Source organism: Choloepus didactylus, chromosome 24 (assembly GCF_015220235.1).
Source record: "Choloepus didactylus isolate mChoDid1 chromosome 24, mChoDid1.pri, whole genome shotgun sequence".
In the NCBI taxonomy this organism is placed as follows: Eukaryota; Metazoa; Chordata; class Mammalia; order Pilosa; family Megalonychidae; genus Choloepus; species Choloepus didactylus.
Window position 1 is genome coordinate 9,857,680 of NC_051330.1, and position 19,128 is coordinate 9,876,807.

The 19,128-nt window shown below is 37.9% G+C and overlaps 1 protein-coding gene across 3 annotated transcripts in view; it reads left to right on the forward strand.

Moving 5' to 3' along the window:
• RPS6KA2 (ribosomal protein S6 kinase A2) overlaps positions 1-19,128 on the forward strand; it is a 482,219-nt gene that overhangs the window by 154,465 nt on the left and 308,626 nt on the right. The window lies entirely within an intron of this gene.

Consider the following 19,128-nt stretch of genomic DNA (forward strand, 5'->3'; position numbering starts at 1 on the left):
TCTTTATCATGTTGAGGAAGTTTCCTTCAATTCCTACCTTTTGAAGTGTTTTTATCAAAAAGGGATGTTGGATTTTGTCAAATGCTTTTTCAGCATCTATTGAGATGATCAATTGATTTTTCCCTTTTGACTTGTTAATGTGTTGTAATACATTGATTGATTTTCTTATGTTGAACCATCCTTGCATGCCTGGAATGAACCCCACTTGGTCATGGTGTATGATTTTTTTAATGTGTCTTTGGATTCGATTTGCAAGTATTTTGTTGAGGATTTTTGCATCTATATTCATTAGGGAGATTGGCCGGTAGTTTTCCTTTTTTGTAGCATCTTTGCCTGGTTTTGGTATTAGATTGATGTTAGCTTCATAAAATGAGTTAGGTAGTGTTCCATTTTTTTCAATGTTTTGAAAGAGTTTGAGTAAGATTGGTGTCAGTTCTTTCTGGAAAGTTTGGTAGAATTCCCCTGTGAAGCCATCTGGCCCTGGGCATTTATTTGTGGGAAGATTTTTGATGACTGATTGGATCTCTTTGCTTGTGATGGGTTGGTTGAGGTCTTCTATTTCTTCTCTGGTCAGTCTAGGTTGTTCATATGTTTCCAGGAAATTGTCCATTTCTTCTACATTATCCAGTTTGTTGCCATACAGTTGTTCATAATATCCTCTTATAATTTTTTTAATTTCTTCAGGATCTGCAGTTATGTTACCTTTTTCATTCATTATTTTGTTTATATGGGTCTTCTCTCTTTTTGATTTTGTCAGTCTAGCTAGGGGCTTGTCAATCTTGTTGATCTTCTCAAAGAACCAACTTTTGGTGATATTTATCCTTTCTATTGTTTTTTTGTTCTCTATGTCATTTATTTCTGCTTTAATCCTTGTTATTTCTTTTCTTGTACTTGGTTTAGGATTGGTTTGCTGTTCATTTTCTAGCTTCTTCAGTTGATCCATTAGTTCTTTGATTTTGGCTCTTTCTTCCTTTTTAATATATGCGTTTAGTGCTATAAATTTCCCCCTTAGCACTGCTTTTGCTGCATCCCATAGGTTTTGGTATGTTGTGTTCTCATTTTCATTCGTCTCTATATATTTAGCAATTTCTCTTGCTATTTCTTCTTTAACCCACTGATTGTTTAGGAGTGTGTTGTTTAACCTCCAGGTATTTGTGAATTTTCTAAGTCTCTGATGGTTATTGACTTCTAATTGTATTCCATTGTGGTCAGAGAATGTGCTTTGAATAATTTCAATCTTTTTAAATTTATTGAGGCTTGTTTTATGTCCCAGCATATGATCTATTCTGGAGAAAGTTCCGTGAGCACTAGAAAAGTATGTGTATCCTGTTGATTTGGGATGTAATGTCCTGTAGATGTCTGTTAAATCTAATTCATTTATCAGATTGTTTAGGTTTTCAATTTCCTTATTGGTCTTCTGTCTGGTTGATCTATCTATAGGAGAGAGTGATGTGTTGAAGTCTCCCACAATTATTGTGGAAACATCAATTGCTTCCTTTAGTTTTGCCAATGTTTCTCTCATGTATTTTGTGGCACCTTGATTGGGTGCATAGACATTTACGATTGTTATTTCTTCTTGCTGAATTGCCCCTTTTATTAGTATGTAGTGGCCTTCTTTGTCTCTCAAAACATCCCTGCATTTGAAGTCTATTTTATCTGAGATTAATATTGCTACACCTGCTTTCTTTTGGCTGTAGCTTGCGTGAAATATTTTTTTCCATCCTTTCACTTTCAGTTTCTTTGTGTCCCTGTGTCTAAGATGAGTCTCTTGTATGCAACATATTGATGGTTCATTTTTTTTGATCCATTCTGCGAATCTATATCTTTTAATTGGGGAGTTTAATCCATTTACATTCAACGTTAAAACCGTGAAGGCATTTCTTGAATCGGCCATCTTATCCTTTGGATTATGTTTGCCATATTTTTCCCTCTCTCTATTAATATCCTTTATTGTACCCATACCGAATCTCTTTAGTACTGAACCTTTCTCCAAGTCTCTCTGTCCTGTCTTTGTTTCTCTGTCTGTAGGGCTCCCTTTAGTATCTCCAGTAGGGCAGGTCTCTTGTTAGCAAATTCTCTCAGCATTTCTTTGTCTGTGAAAAATTTAAGCTCTCCCTCAAATTTGAAGGAGAGCTTTGCTGGATAAAGTATTCTTGGCTGGAAATTCCTCTCACTCAGAATTTTAAATATATCGTGCCACTGCCTTCTTGCCTCCATGGTGGCTGCTGAGTAGTCACTACTTAGTCTTATGCTGTTTCCTTTGTATGTGGTGAATTGCTTTTCTCTTGCTGCTTTCAGAACTTGCTCCTTCTCTTCTATGTTTGACAGTGTGATCAGTATATGTCTCGGAGTGGGTTTTTTTGGATTTATTCTATTTGGAGTTCGCTGAGCATTTATGATTTGTGTATTTATGTTGTTTAGAAGATTTGGGAAGTTTTCCCCAACAATTTCTTTGAATACTCTTCCTAGACCTTTACCCTTTTCTTCCCCTTCTGGGACACCAATGAGTCTTATATTCGGACGTTTCATATTATCTATCATATCCCTGAGGTCCATTTCGAGTTTTTCAATTTTTTTTCCCCATTCTTTCTTTTATGTTTTCATTTTCCATTCTGTCATCTTCCAGGTCACTGATTCGTTGTTCAACTTCCTCTAGTCTTGTACTATGAGTGTCCAGAATCTTTTTAATTTGGTCAACAGTTTCTTTAATTTCCATAAGATCATCCATTTTTTTATTTAGTCTTGCAATGTCTTCTTTGTGCTCTTCTAGGGTCTTCTTGATTTCCTTCATATCCCGTACTAGGGTCTCATTGTTCATCTTTAGTTCTTTGAGTAGCTGCTCTAGGTGTGTCTCTTCTGGTCTTTTGATTTGGGTGCTTGGGCTTGGGTTATCCATATCGTCTGGTTTTTTCATATGCTTTATAATTTTCTGTTGTTTTTGGCCTCGTGGCATTTGCTGACCTTGATAGGGTTCTTTTAGGGTTTGTAGACCAGTTGAAGTCCTTATCTCTAATTTATCAGATCTACAGCTTCGTGGAGTACACTTTCTCTAACTAACCAGCAGGTGGCGTCCACGAGCCACCTGTTCTCCACAAGCCAGATCTCCCCTGCTTAGCCTTTTTGGTGAGTGGGGGAGTGAGTCTTGTGGGGCCCAATTGGTGTCCCAAGCTTGCGTGTGTAGTTGGTGTTGCCTGCCCTGTATGTGGGGCGTGTTTCTGGGCAGTCGGGGAGGGGGGGTGGCCCTAACAATCAAATCTCCCTGATGATCCTAGAGTTTTAAAGCTACTGCAATAGTCTAATCCTTCAGTTCAGTCCTGCCACAGTTTGTCTCTGCCACTGACCCACAAGTCTTTGGTATTGGCGTATGGCTCCTGAGACTTGCATGTGGGCCCCTCTTCCAGGCTGTGCACCCCGGGTCCTCTGTTGAGGGATGACTGTGCTATGTCGCAGGTGAGTGCCGTCCCCCAGGGCAGTTCTGGGCTGCTGGGCTGTGTTGGGAGGCTCCCAGTCTGCTCAAATGATGGCTGAATGGGGCTCTGTTAATTCACACTGCTCCCCCTTCCCAGCTCTGGGACATTCAGCTGAGGTTGCAGGGAAGGCTAATGTCCACGCCCAGTTTTGTGGTGTGTGCCTGTTATTTGAAGCACTTCCGTCACACTGGGTTGTCTGGGGTAGCTCTGGGCTATGGGGCTGGCGATGGGCAGGAGTGTTTCCTGTCCACCAGGATGGTGGCTGTGAGCGGACACCCCCCTTTTCTTGGGAAGTTGTGTTGTTTAGTGAATTTTCTCAGCCACTGGATTATTGCCTTTTGTCTCAGAGCTCTCTTAGTTCTGCTCTTGACTTGACGTGCCCAAATTTCAATTCTTTGAAGCTTTCTGTATTGAGCTTCTTAGAGTAATTGTTTTAGAAAAAGCAAAAAGGATTTAAAAAAAAAAAAAAAAAAAAAAAACGGCCCTCCTCAGAGATCTAATGGGTTATTGAAATGCTAATAGACAAAGCAACCAGGGCCATTAAGGAACGGTGCCCAGGGCAGAGAGATCAGCCTTGCTTCGGGATTTGCATATGCGCCTCAAGGCCTGATCTCCGCCCTTCCCCTTTCTGTATTCACCAGAACTCCAAAAATCCTCTGCTTTTATTTTGGAGTTTTTCGTGTTGTTTTTTTTCTATGCCTGTCTCCTCTCTGCTGGGCTGGCTGCTCTCAGAGTCTCTGGTGTCTGGCCTCAGTCTATCTATGGTTGGAGTTTGAATCAGTAGAATGAGTTTCCGGTAAGAGCAGCCACTGCAATTCTCCCTTCTCCTTCCTGGAGCTGACAGCCCCTCCTCCCCCGGGACTGAGCCTGGCAGGGAGGGGCGCGGGTCCCCTGGCCGCAAAAACTTACAGATTTCGCTGATCTCAGCAGTTCCACGTTTTCATGAGTGTTGTATGAAGTATGCCCAAAGACAGATTGCTCTGTGGTGTCCAGTCCACGCAGTTCCTGGCTTTTTACCTACTTTCCTGGAGGAGTAACTAAAACATATAGCTCCTCTTTCTTCTTTTTTAACACAGCATTTGGGGCTATAAATTTTCATCACAGCATTGCCTTCACTGCATCCCATAGTTTTTTGATATGTTGTGTTCTCACTTTCATTCTTCTCGAGATATTTACTGATTTCTCTTGCAATTTCTTCTTTGACGCCCTGATTGTTCAAGTATGTGTTGTTTAACTTCCATATATTTTTGTATTTTCCAGTTCTCCACCTGTTACTGATTTCCACCTTCATTTTATTATGGTCAGAGAAAGTGCTTTGTATAATTCCAATCGAAATAAATTTATTAAGACTTGTTTTGTAACCAAACATGGTCTATCCTGATGATCCATGAGCACTTGAGAAGAATGTATACCCTGCTGTTCTGGGATGCGGTGTTCTGTGTATGTTTGTTAGATCTAGTTCGTTTATCATATTACTCAAGTTCCCTGTTTCTTTATTGATCTTCTGTTCTATATATTGATAAGAGTGGTTTATTGAAGTCTCCAAATATTATTGCAGAGATGTCTATTTCTCCTTCATTTTCCAGTGTTTGCTTTGTGTATTTTGGGACACCATGGTTAGGGGCATAAATACTTATGATTGTTATTTCTTCTTGGTGGATTGACCCTTTTCATTAATATATAGTGTCCTTTTGGGTCCCTTACAACAGTTTTGCATTTAAAGTTTATTTTGTCAAATATTAGTATAGCTACCCCAGTGTTTTTTGGTTATTGTTTGTGTGGAATATCTTTTCCCAACCTTTTGCTTCTGACCTGTTTGTGTTCTTGAGTCTAAGGTGAGTCTCTTGTAGACAGCATTAAGTTGGATCATACTTTTTTATCCATTCTGCCAATCTGAGCCTTTTGATTGGAGAGTTAAATTCATTAACAATGTCAGTACTGTAAAAGAAGTACTTACTTCAACCATTTTATTCTCTGGTTTTTATATGTCATACCTTATTTTTGTCTCTCTTGTGACACTTTTGATTAACCTAACTGATAATCTTGATTTCCACACTCTACTCCAAGCCCTTCCCTCTTGTCTTGTCTTTTCAGCCTGCAGAACTCCCTTTAGTATTTCTTTAGGGCAGTTCTCTTATTGATGAGCTCTCTCGGTTTCTGTTTATCTGTGAATATTTTAAACTCTCCCTCATTTTTGACAGACAGTTTTGCTGGATAAAGAATTCTTGGATGGCAGTTTATTAATTTCAGTAATTTAAATATATCATACTACTTCCTTCTCGCCTCCACGGTTTCTGAAGTTCACTTGTATGTGATGAATTTCTCTTGCTGCTTTCAGGATTCTCTCTGTATCTTTGGCATTTGACATGCTGATTAATAGGTGTCTCAGAGTATGTCTATTGGTATTTATTCTGTGTGGAATATGTCGCTTTTTGTGGACATGAATATTTATGTCTTTCATTAGAGATGGGAAGTTTTCAGTCATTATTTTCTTAAATAGTCTTTCTGCCCCTTTTCTCTTCTCTTCTTCTTCTGGGACATCCATGATGTGTATGTTTGCACGTTTTATGCTGTCATTGAAATTGCTGAGGCCCTGCTCAATTTTTTCCAGTCTTTTCTCTATCTGTTCTTTTATCTGTTCCATTTCAGATGTCCTGTCTTCTAGGTCTCTGATCCTTTCTTACCCCTGTTCACATCTGCTGCTGTATGCTTCTAGCATATTTTTAATCACATCTGGTGTGCCTTTCATTCCCATAAGATCTGCTATTTTTCTCTGCATGCTTTCAAATTCTTCTTTATGCTCACCCAAAATCATCCTAATATCCTTTAGTTCTTTATCTATATTTTCCTTCATCTCCTTGAATTGGTTTAGGAGATTTGTTTGAACATCTTTGATTAGTTGTTCCAAATTCTGTGTCTCCTCCAAAGTTTTAATTTGTTCCTTTGACTAGGCCATATCTTCCTTTTTCTTAGTATGGCTTGTAATTTTTTGCTGATGTCTGGGCATCTGATTATCTTGATTAGTTTACTCTGAACATCAGTTTCTCTCTCTTGCCTAGGGTTGTATTTTTGAGTGGCTTTGTTTTAAGACTCTTCTTTGATACTTGTTTCAACTTATTCTAGACCTTTGTAATTGCCCATGCTTAACTGGTCAGATTTTTTCCAGCTTTTATTCATCTGGTTCTTGCCCTGGATATGCAGTACAAGTTTTGAGATTGCACTATTTGTGCAATTGTTTCACCTCCAGGAGAAAGCTTCCTCTCTTCTGTTCTTTTGCTGGGAACCTTGCTCTGTTCTTTTTGTTTTTGTTTTGCCTCTATAGTTTTTTTTGTTTTTGTTTTTGTTTCTGTTTTTTAATTTTTACTCCTTTCATTGCCTCTCACTGTTTCGTCTGGAGTGCAAATTCTGGGGAAAGGGTCAAGATGGATGTCAAAAGCCTTTTTGATGACTCCCCTAACCTGCACTTTCCTGAGCCTCCCAGCAGATGGCACTCTTCAGCTAACTGTTCCCGGCAGCCATAAGAAGGAACTGTGTCTTTAAACCTCTGCCACCTCTGCCCCTATTGGAGATGGGGTTGAAACAATGGTGCAGGAGGGGTGGACTGAAACAGCAGCTCAGAGCTGGGACCCAGTGATCCAAATTCTCTGATCAAAATCTATTATCAGTTCTTGGCCATGCCTTGTCCCCCCCACCCCCACCCCACCCCACAGTTCTTTGGGAAGAGGACTTCCATGTCCCTCTCCCTCTGCAGCAGCCCAAGACAGGCTGCCCTAGAGTGAGGGATGTGCACTGGCGGCTGCCATGGAGTACTCAGAGTTCTTTACTGCAGTGTCTCTGTCTCCTCTTCCCACACTTCCCTGGATGCTGTGCAGTGCTTCCCTGGCCTCTGCAGCCCCAGAACAGTTCTTCAGATAGTTCTTGCCATCCACTAGCTGCTTTGGAGAAGTGAGCCCTGGAGGTCCCTACTTCACCATCTTTCCTGCAAGTTCCCCCCATCTTCAGCCTCTGTCTCATTGTTTGCCTCTCCTCCAAGTCTTTGCTCCTACAGCTCATTCTGAATTCTGTGACTTTAATCCCTTCCCTCCACTGGAAGGGTTATGTTTACAAAGTTGTTTATATGTCTCTAATCCTCAATCTATCTCTTCCCCCTTTTCGCCCAAATCTGCTTACCTATCAGTCTTTAGTCACCATCTTTTCTTCCTTCCCTTCCTGTCACATTTTGAGAAATTGAAATCTGGCTTCAGGCTCTCCTGCTCTACTGACAACATGATTTCAAGATCACCGATGTCTAAATATCAATACAGCAGACAGGCTTTGCTCTTGTGATCCTGGATCTCTCTGCTATACTTGACACAGTTGATCCTTCCCGGCTTCTTAAAGCCCCCAGCCCATTGGCTTAGTGCTCTACTTCTCCCCCCTCTCTGATTTTTCCAGCTTCTCTTTCCTCAGTTCTTCCTTTCAATATTCAGGTTCTCCAGAATTCACTTCTCACTGTACTGGCTTTGGGTTTTCTCTCTCGTGCCCATTGCTTTAAATAGCACAAATATTCTGATGGAATTCCAGATACCCATGTCCTCCAATCTAGATCTTTCCTATTTTCTGATTCACAGAGCATCCAAATAGATGTCCCTCTGGTACCACAAATTCTGTGTATCTGAAAGAAAATGCTTTTCAGCCTCCCATTCTTGGTTCTCCGTTGGTCTTGTGTTCCTCCACTGCTTCTCCTGATTTTATTTCTTAAACATTTATCCTGTCATCATCCAAGTGGGCTCATTACCTGATGCACACAGAAGTCAATGCCATGACACCAGGATTTCAAGAAAAGGAGGAGTTTATTGTGAGGCAGCCCAGATCCGTCTCCCTGAGCTGAAAAGATTTGAGACACGTATGCAGTTTGGGGCAGTGGTTTAGGATGAGGTGAAATGGCATGTGTTAAGGAGCAGGCACAAGGGAGCACGCACAGTTCTAAATCATGTTGCTTCATGTGTCATATGTTTAAAATTGCAGCTTAGCATGATTGGTGGTTGTGATTTTTACTATTATAATGAGGCAAAGGTGACTTTAGGTCAGGGCTTCTCCTGACTGGGCATGCCCTTTTTGGCTAGAACTGATCAGAACCAGCTTTAGCAAGTGCTGCAAAGGAAGAGAAAAGCAGGAAACTATCTTGTAGTGAAGCAAACATTTAATGAGTAAGCACGAGGAGGTTGGAGCACAAGAAAAGGAAATGGAAGCCTCTCTAAACCAGTAAGAGAGGGGCTACTTTAGAGCAAAAGTGGGAAAAGTGGGCTGGTAGGTGGCAGTTTCAGTTTCCCCTCATCCATTCTACCTTCATTGCCCTAATTCATTCCTCATCATTTCTTGCCTAGACTTAACTCCTAACTGATCTCCTTGCCTTCAGTCTTATTTCTCTTGCCCATAGTCCACATTGCCACCATGATGTTCTAAAATGTCAATCTGACTGTGTCATGCCCTTTCTTAAATAATTTTGCTGACACCCTTAACTGACATCTTCCACTCTTTAGCATGGCGCACAGGGCCTTTCGTGAAGTGCATTTAGCCTATTTCCCCCCACCCCTCACATTCATCTCTCATGGCTCCCTCCCTTAAGCTTTGTACATAAGCAACACAGATATAGCACAGAACACCTAGCAGTGAACTTAATATGTTGTTCCCTTTCAGATCTCCCTGTCTGAGCTTTCTTAAGGAAGCTGTGCAGCTCCTTCTGCCCTGGGTGACACTGGGTATTTTCCTCCAAAGGTCCCATAAACTTTAGTTTACTAGATTGCATTATTATAATTATTAGTGGTTTATACTTCTATCTCAATACTAGTCTAGGGGCTTATTGAATTCAGGAACTATTATAATTATTTTTCTGCAGTGCCTAATACAGTAGCAGATGCAAAGTGAGAACTGGGTAAATTTTTCCCGAAAGAGCAAGTAAAGTAATTAACTTGAATAGCTGAACATTTTTAATAGCATCAATAATCCATATCCACTAAGGAAAATTAGACAATGAAAAAAGAAATAATAAAATTACCTATAATCACACCACCCAGAGATTATCAGTGTTAACAATTCTGCATATACTCTTTTAGACTTTGTTTTTAAGTGTGCTTTGTATATAACATATATTTTAACTTACAAAATGGATTATAATATAAAAACTATTTCATAATTTGCTTTTTAAAACCTAATACCTTTTATGTCAATAAATCTTAGTTTATAATTCATAATTGTTAAATGATTAAATATTTTATTGTTTTATGATACCAATTCCATATGGTTGGATGTTTAGATTGTTTAAGTTTTGTGAAATAATTCCTGGTGATTTCCTTGAAAACAATTTGATCAAAAGTAAAAGAGTTTAAAAAAAAAAAAAAAGAATGTCTTGGGCTGCAGTTTAATTTAAACACTAGATTGGTTGAAAATGACGTTCCCAGTTTCTGTTGTTTCACATGTTGATCATTTTGATGTATTATGTGTAGTTTTATGCTTTATCATACATCTGCAAGCTCTTTTGTCTATTTACAAAAATTTTCGAATTGATTTTACCTGATTGCTTTTGTATTTCAAATCACTTTTTAGACAATTGTGTCTACCCTGCACAGTTTATAAGAGTGAAAACCTGGCAATTAGTATCTGATAGTAGTGATTTGGTCAAAAAAATTATAGTACATGCCTACAATTGAGATATGAATGAAGACACTAAAAATATTGGTGTATAAATATATCAAACAACATAGTAGTCCATGTCCCCAGCTATCTCATCAAGTGTTCCAAAAATCTGCTCTTTCATCTCTCTCAATATCCCTTATATTGATTCCCCCCCTGATTTTACTCAATCAAGCATGATTAGCAACAAACTCACAATTTCTCTGCAAAAATCCAGCAGGGCATTTGGTCCTGTTCTTCTGATTTATAGGAGCGTTCTTCTGATTTATAGGAGTCCAACTGTCAAGTCAACCTGCAGAACTAGGCTTTCTAATCTGTGCAAAGAAAATAAAAGTAATTCTTAGATTAAGGTGGAAAGTGAGTAAAACTCAATGGTGGGAAAGTGTAGATGCTGTAACAAAGATGGTATCTGCTGGTGAGATGTCTCAGGGAAATAATGGAAGCTTATCAAAAATTAAAACTGGGGAGAGGCCCTAGAGAACATGGCGAATGACATAGATTCAGTGAAAAGATGGATCATTTCCAGTGATCGTATGACTATGTTTTCCTGATCTGTGTTTTTTTGGCTTAATTTCTAAGTAACCTGTCAGGAATCTAAACCTCCTTTGTTCAACGCTTTCCCTCTGCTATAAGCAGAAATTTGACTCCTACCTGTGGGCAGGGGAACAAGTAATTAAACACAAAAAGCTGTCAAAGAAATAATTGCCAGGTGGAAAATCTCAGATGGTCAGCTCTCAATATGTTCCATTATGTTCTAATTAATCCACCTCCGTGAGGTGCAGACTAGATTTTTCCTTCTTAATAAAAAAGAAAGCTCAGTATACACTGTATATTTTAGTAATCAGATGTTTGTCCATCCAGAGGACACAAGGCAGTGTTTATGGGTAACTGAGAAGGCAGAACGCTTTGACATCAATATATTTCATGATCATGCGGTGAGACTGCAAGCAAATAGCTCTGAAGGATACTTCGCTGGGATGGAGCTCAGGCTGGTGGTCTCGAGTGTTGCAGAACATGGTTCCTACCCCATCAGGCTGTCAAGACCCCTTCAAGTGTCTGTTTTTATCACCAGACTGGATGCTTACCCCTGGCTCATAGACAGCACCCCATGAATACTTGCAAAATAAATGAATGTTATAGCTGAAAAGCATCATATAAATCTACACGATGGGTGTTAGCTCTAACCCCAAATACCTAATCATCTGCTATGTCAATGAGTGTTATCTCATTATCAATAGGAAGAAAAAAGTCTTTTAAAAATATCATATTTAGACCTGGAGACGAGGGACCCCTGGCCTGGACCCCTGAGTATTAGACGTTGCCCTCACTCCAGCCTGCATCTGGCTTTGCCTCTTACCACAGGGTGAGAGTCTGTGGGACCTAGGGGACGTACCCACCCAGCTTCTGTTTCCCCTTACCTCTAGACCATGCTCCAGATACCTGGGATCCCAGAATTTCTTGCCCCAGTGAGCTGAACCTCTTTGTCTGGCCTGTGTGGGTATCTTACCTAGGTCTCCCCACTCTGGGTGGGCTGCACCTCCAGTGGATATTCCCCAGGTCTGTCTGCAGAGGTTGAGGATGTAGCTTGGACTCAGTGACTGTGTGGATGAGTCCTGAACCTCCAACCATGGGCCAAATCCACCTCTCCCATGTTCTCCACATCGTGGCAGGGAACCCTGAGGATCAAGAATTCTAAATTTGAACTTGACCTTCCAGGTCATCATGAAGGTATGTTTGTTAAGGGAGAAGAATAGAACACTTGATTTAATAATTTATTAGCTTGATTTATAGCTTATAAATATTTAAACGTATGGAATGTGGGCATCCATTTGTAAGAGTTTGCAAATGTTGGGAGTGGGCCTACACTGAATGACCCTCACTCTCTGTAGGACACTTATTAGATTCTGAAGATATAGCAAGATGCACAATGCTGTTTTTGACCATTAAAGTCAATTGAAGTGAATCATACAGGAAAACAGGACGTGCAATATAAAAAAGCATGTGTTGAGTGGCAGTGGAGTAAAAGAGCAGAAAGTGTTCAGAGAAGGCTGTGGAAAGTCAAAGGAAAGCCTTGTAGATGCAGCAGGAGAGATTAAAGCTAGATATTCAGAGTAGATAATAATCAGAGAGTAACTGAGTGCCAGCCCAGGGATGGGAAACAATAATTATCCTTTATCTTGTTAGCATCTTCATTCTATACTTCATCCATCATTTTCTTCCATCATTTAAAACAGGCCCAATGTAAATCAAGGTATTTTAATTTTTCTGCTTCTTCCCCACTGCTGCCCTTTTCATGGTCCTTTGACTCTAGAGAGCAGGCTTTTCTTGGGGATTTTTTTTTTTTGGTGCCCATTGGCATTTATGGGTTGCTACCTTCTTCCATTCCAAATCTGGGATGTGTTAGGTCAAGAGAAAATCCAGGGGACTCACTACGATGTCATTTCTTGGGTCCTGAAGTCTCTGGCTGTTTGTCTTTTTTTTTTCACTCCTTTTTAGAGTCTTCTTATGTTGATTTATATGTGATGTCCTGCATTTTAAATTGTACTTTGTGAGAGAACAAGAAAAAGTACATCAGCTCTAACTTCCTGAAAGTGCAGTGGGAGATAGATGCATAATATATATACCCCTAGGATGTGATAAAAAGAGCCAGTATTTGACCACACACTTGCACACACACACACACACACACACACACATAAACAAAAACAGGCATACGTACACATTATCTTACAAGTTTACTGAAGAATATGGAGCAAAGTATATTGCACTGGAAAAACAAATATGGTGCTGAGAGCAACATTTGAGAATGATCATTCAGACAGAACTAATATAAAGCCACAGCATGATACAAAGATTATGACTAAAAGACTATTATCTGTAGCACCCCAGATTTGGAATAAGGCTTAACAGGAAAAGAAAAAATTGAACTGAATCATTCAAATGTTCAGAGATTCAAGTTATACATTCTTTAATTGACATGCCCATGATGACACCATAAGAGAATTTCTGTATCTGCAAACTAGAATATTGGCAAGGAAAGGAGACAAAGAAATTGTATGATGCTCTAAGAAATAAAAATGATTAAGTTGCTGATTTGATCAGTATTCCACTGGGATTTCAAATATTATCCTATATTGAAGATTCTGGTCAAATAATAGAATGTGATGTATACAAGAATTGAAGCTTTCCCAATTTTAAAGATGTCCTTCCTTTTAGAAAATTGTAATTGTTTTATACACTGTGGACCTTTCGACCCTTTATGTGCTTTCGGTTGTGATAAGTCAGAGGCAAATGGATATGGAAGTGTTTGATAAATACTTCTTGATGATAATTAAATCCATCAAGTGACTAGAAGGTACATTTATGTACCTATAAATCCATGAAATGACACCAGGAAGATAAACACAGCTGACTAAAGAATGCTGCAGGATTTATTCCCATCCTCTTCCTTTTCTTTTTTTTAATTTTGCATTTACTGATCCTCTTAACCCTTCCGTACTTCTGATTCTTCACCAATTTCATTTAAATGTCTGACTTTTCAGATAAAAGTTGGTATAAAGAAGAGCAGTGATTAGAAAAGAATTTGATTTGAGGTCAAGTTGAAACCCAAAGCAATCTTTAATCTTTTCCTCCTTTCTTATCTTCAAGTGCATGTCCTGTCTTTATTTCTGGATTCTGAAGCAATTATTTCTATTCCTCCACCAATAAAAGTCATGATTTCTAACATTTGTTCCATCGTAAAGAGCATTTCACATGCACGATCCCATTACATCTTTATAACAACCCGGTGAGGTGAGCAGACATGAATTTTTGCCCCTATTTTATGTATGAGGAAACTGAGACACGATAAGGATAAGTGGTGTGCCAAAAAATAGGCAGACAGAATCAGAAATATAGTTATTTTTCTAGGCTCATAATTTGCAGTATGTGCATCATCCTGCTCTTAATTTCTCCTTTGAATATAAATACTGGGCAGCATTTTACCTCCAACTCTCACTTCTCCCAGTTGATTACATCATTAGCTCAATTTATTCCACAAAACTTAATAAATTTTAATTTTGTGGTATGATTCATTGTGTTGGTCATTTGCTGCCTGTGAATATCGATGGTGGAGACTTCAATTCAGAAGTGACCTATTCCAAGTATGAAATTAAACTTGAAAGGGCAAAGTTTCGATTGTGTTGGAAAGTTAGACGTGGTGGGAAAAACTGTTCATTATTTAATTTATAGTAAGGGTTTGCCTTTTTCACAAAGAATACATTGCTAGATTATATGTGCTTTTATTTATATTAAAAATGTTAAGTATATAAGACATTATGAAGCACCTTCTATATTTCTAGTTTTACACCAGCATCAAAAGGCAGGGAAAATTGGAAATTAGCAAGGAAAATGTATAACAGAGAGTTTCTGTTCATAATCAATCTTTTTGTGTGTTAGCCTAATTCATTTTAGTATCTTGATAAAGGAGATTATTGGGTATGGCTTAACTTTTTGAGTGTTGAGAATTTTCTGTGGAGAATCCAAGTAACTATCCTTAAAGTGATTTAGTTGTTGTTTGATATCATGTTTAATCCTGTTATATTTCCAGCAGAGTTGTGACATAATGATAAAAATATACTGAGTTAAATTAGTTTTTGTTTCAAATCCTGTAAAGAAGAATGTAAATATTTTAAGGAACTAAAGCATAAATATAAATGTAAATACATAAACTTAACTATACTAGAAAATATTTTTCTTTTTTCCATGGTTGTACAATATTAGCAAGAACAAATTCTTCTCTTCTTTAAGTATAAAAAGTAATCATAATCTTAATCATGAAAATAATACATTTTTATGATGCATTTTTAGTCAACTTCTCAATCCAATCCCTTTCAACCTTTCTAGAATTGCTCTCCTATAATTATCCTTTATCTTGTTAGCATCTTCATTCTATACTTCATCCATCATTTAAAACAGGCCCAATATAAATCAAAGTATTTTAATTTTCTGCATCCTTCCCACTGCTATCTCCCTATAATTCAGCCTTGTCCCTCATCACTCCATTGAGATTGTTTCTAGAAGGATACTATCTCATTCTTGTTAGTAAATTAACAATAGTTTCTCATTGAGAATAATTGCTGCGTTTTGAAAACTGACCATTCGCTCCTTGAAAATCTTCTTACCACATCCTTGTGGACACATGGACATCTGGGTGAGGCAGAGCTTGTTTCTAATCCTGCTCTGCTCTTGCTGCCTGCCTGGTTTTAGGCAAGTCTATCAATGCTGTTTTTCCAGCATCACTGTTCACTTTGTATCACTGCATCCCTTTTTTTAAAAATGCAATTTTATTGAGATATATTCACACACCATACAGACCATCTGATGTATACAATCAGATGGCTCACAGTATCATCACATAGTCGTGCATACATCCCCATGATCAATTTTAGAACGTTTTCATTATTCCAGAAGAGAGATAAAAACAAAAAAGAAAACCCAAATCCTCCTATACCCCTATCCCTCTCTATTATTGACCATGTTATTGGTGTGGTACATTTGTTACTGTTGATGAAAGATTATTAAAATCTTACTGCTAACTGTACTCCATAGTTTACAATCAGTACTTTTTTTCCCCATAAACCCCTCTATTATTAACTGCTTCTAATAGTGTCATACATTTGTTCTAGTTCATGAAAGAAACTTTTTATATATGTACAGTTAATCACAGACTTTGTCCACCTCAAGATTCACTGTGTTGCACAATCCCATGTTTTAAACTCCAACTTTCCTTCTAATGATATACGCTGCATCACATTTTAATTAGGGTACATTGTTTTTCTAGACACAATGCTACTGCACACTTAATAGACTACAATACTGTATATGTTGACAGTGTAAACATAACTTTTATGTGCACTGGGTAATCAAAAAGTTTACGTGACTTGCTTTTTTGCAGCATTGGCTTTATTGTGATAATCTGGAACCAAACCTGCTCTATCTCCAAGGTAGGACAGTACTTAGAATTACTGCTACTTATCGTGTAATTGAACTTGTCTTGAGTGTTTTGGGGGTGGACAGTAGTTTTCCAGATGTGACCCTCACCTCTTTTACGCAAAATCAAGTTCCAACTCCTCAACAATCTGTGCAAAGTGTGAACCAATTCCATTATATAAAATGAAAATAATAAGACCCATATTTAAGTGCTTCTGAAGAAGGCAGTTAGAAGAATTGAAAGTAATTTCATAAGACCAATGTTACCCAAGGAAAATATTCAAAGCTAATTATTCCATTTCTTAATCAGTTGCATTTTGTACTCTCATAATTTCCTCCATTCTTCTTTTATTTCTTGAGTAGAAAAAATTAGCATCTTAAAGTAGAAAGGTACATATAAGGTTAATTAACTTGCAGAAAAGAAACTGGAAGCTGCCAGCATTTTTGAATTGTAATCACAGTAAATAGATTTTTTACTATATATAAATAGTAAAATATATATTTATATATACTATATATAAATAGAGCTTTGCATTCTTCTAAACAAACCCCTGGTTCTCTGGTTTCACATATGTATCACTTTTTTTTTATTCTTCATATTTCTTCTATGAAGAATTTTTGAGCTACCAAGATGAAGATTTAAGAAGAAAAAAATGTATTTTTAATGATGCAGGGTATAAAAGAAATGACTCATCACTTCTATATGTCAGCCTTTTTTAGGTAACATGCTGTTGAGCTGCTTTAGCTTTGATTATAAACTAACTCCTATTCAAGGCTGAGTGTTTATTTGATTAATGTGGCAACTTGACAAGATCATGTTCTATGCTTAATAATGAAGGTAATATGCATATTCTTTGATTTTAAGAAAATATTCTCAACTAACGTCACTTGAATCCTGTATACAGGATAGAACATTGATCAAAAACAAAAATATCATCTCTCCTGTGGAGAAACTAACCATCTAGTATGACTCAGATACAACACAAAAGATGACATTTTAAAACAGACCCAGTCATTCCCCTAATAAAATAATTGAGAAGGGAGTTTTAAATAATACTCCATGGCTACTGACATCTTTACAGGAATGAGCACGCTGTGGCTAATAAAGCCAAAATTATAACATAATGTGATAAACATGACTTCACCTGTATTTGTTGGTCACACAAGCGTCATGGTTAGAAAATGATTGAAAAGTTATACCCCACTCAAAAGAGAAGGCTATGTCAGGAAATGAGATCCAATCTACATGCCAAAAAAAGACGATTGCCTTCAATATCTCATTTTTGCTTTCCCGTACATCTAATCAATCACCAATCCAATGGATTTTACCGCCAAATACATCTTGAATTGGATTACTTGGTCCCACACGCTCACACAGCCTAGTCCAAGCCACAGCCACCTGTGTCCTAGAGACTTGTCACAGCCTCTTAGCTGATCTGCTCACTCCTGCACCTTCCCGTCCTGTCCAGAGCCAGTTCCCGTGCAGGGTCTGGAAGATGCCTTCAGAACACCACATTCTCCTACTTCACATCCTTTAAGGACCCTGCTGCACTTGGATGAGCCCCTGAATCCTTAAAGGGCTCAGCCACCTTTCCACATTTTACACTATTTTTCCTCACTCTTCCCAATGACACTTTCTTGTAGATCTTTGGATGTACCAACCTTATCTCCAACTCAAGATTTTGTCTGATATGAGTGCCTTTGATTTGTTTTGTGTCTGCATCTTGTTTTTCCACTCTGTGTTCTTTGTAGAGGTTGCCTTTCCACTTCTTTTTGCCTAGATAATTCTTACTCACCTTTGGTGTTTTGGTTTTAATGATGTTTTCTCAAGGAAGACTTCCGCATGTCTCTCCAGGCTCTGCTGAGGTCTTTCTGCTATTCGTTCTCATAGAGACTTACTGCATAGTGAGTAAACCAATTATATTTACACATGAGCCATGTCGTTATTTGTTTAGTGACCATTTCCCATCCAGAATTTTGTGGCCTGTCGCCAAGTACAGCATCTGTCTTATTCCCCGCTGTACTTCCAGAGTTTATTTCACAGCATAATTAATACACATTTCTCGAATAAATGGATAGTGCAGCCAGAACTGTATAAACTAATAACAAACTGAATCATGTTGGTAACTGAAGCCATAGCTGGCTGGAATGGTAAAGACATCAGGTGATGAAACCAGCTTCCAAAGAAATCTCTCTTGGCAACTAAGTCCGGTTGTTGATGGAAAAGATACATCAAAGCTATAAATAGCTGAGTAAGTTGACATATTAGTGTGAATTAATTTACTGGATTTTTTTCTATTTTGATAGAGAAGGGAGACCGTTCATTCATGTAAGAATTGTTTATTGAGCATCCGTATTAGCCAGTGGGGATGTGCAATCATACTTGCCCCTAAAATTAGCAGGACTAGGAAAAAGGATAAAAGTGGAGAGCCACATGGCATGTATTTAAAATTTTTTAAAAGTTTTATACAATTAAGTTATGTCTTCCTACCTCAACAAATATAGTCGCAGAACAACACATGTTTTAAAAGTAATGTATAAAACTATGGTTTTTTTAATGATTAAAAGTCAATCAAATATCAAATATAACTAAAATTTAATTTTTCTTGCCCATGTCTGTGTGTTGGTAGGCTAGATAACCTTTCTTGAGTATTGAAGTTAGTTTTTCATTCGATTTCATTTTAGAGAAATTTCACTCTGCCCAAAGCAGCTGAAATTGTCAATAAACTTCCTTAAGCAATTCTCAGATGTAGATATAAATAAACCATGAATTTTGCATATCATGTTCAAACTTTGTAATGAAGTCCCGTCTTATCATTGTTATCAGAGAAATATTACAAAATATTTTATTTCCCACTATAAAATTTATATCACTCATATCAGTATTTTCATCATCTCTTACAATAAGGTGTAGTTCCACTCAGTAAATATAAAAGAACCTGCAGCACCCTTCCTGCATATTATGTCTAGGCCCATGAATACAAATTTAAGAGTAATATGAATTATTTAACATCAC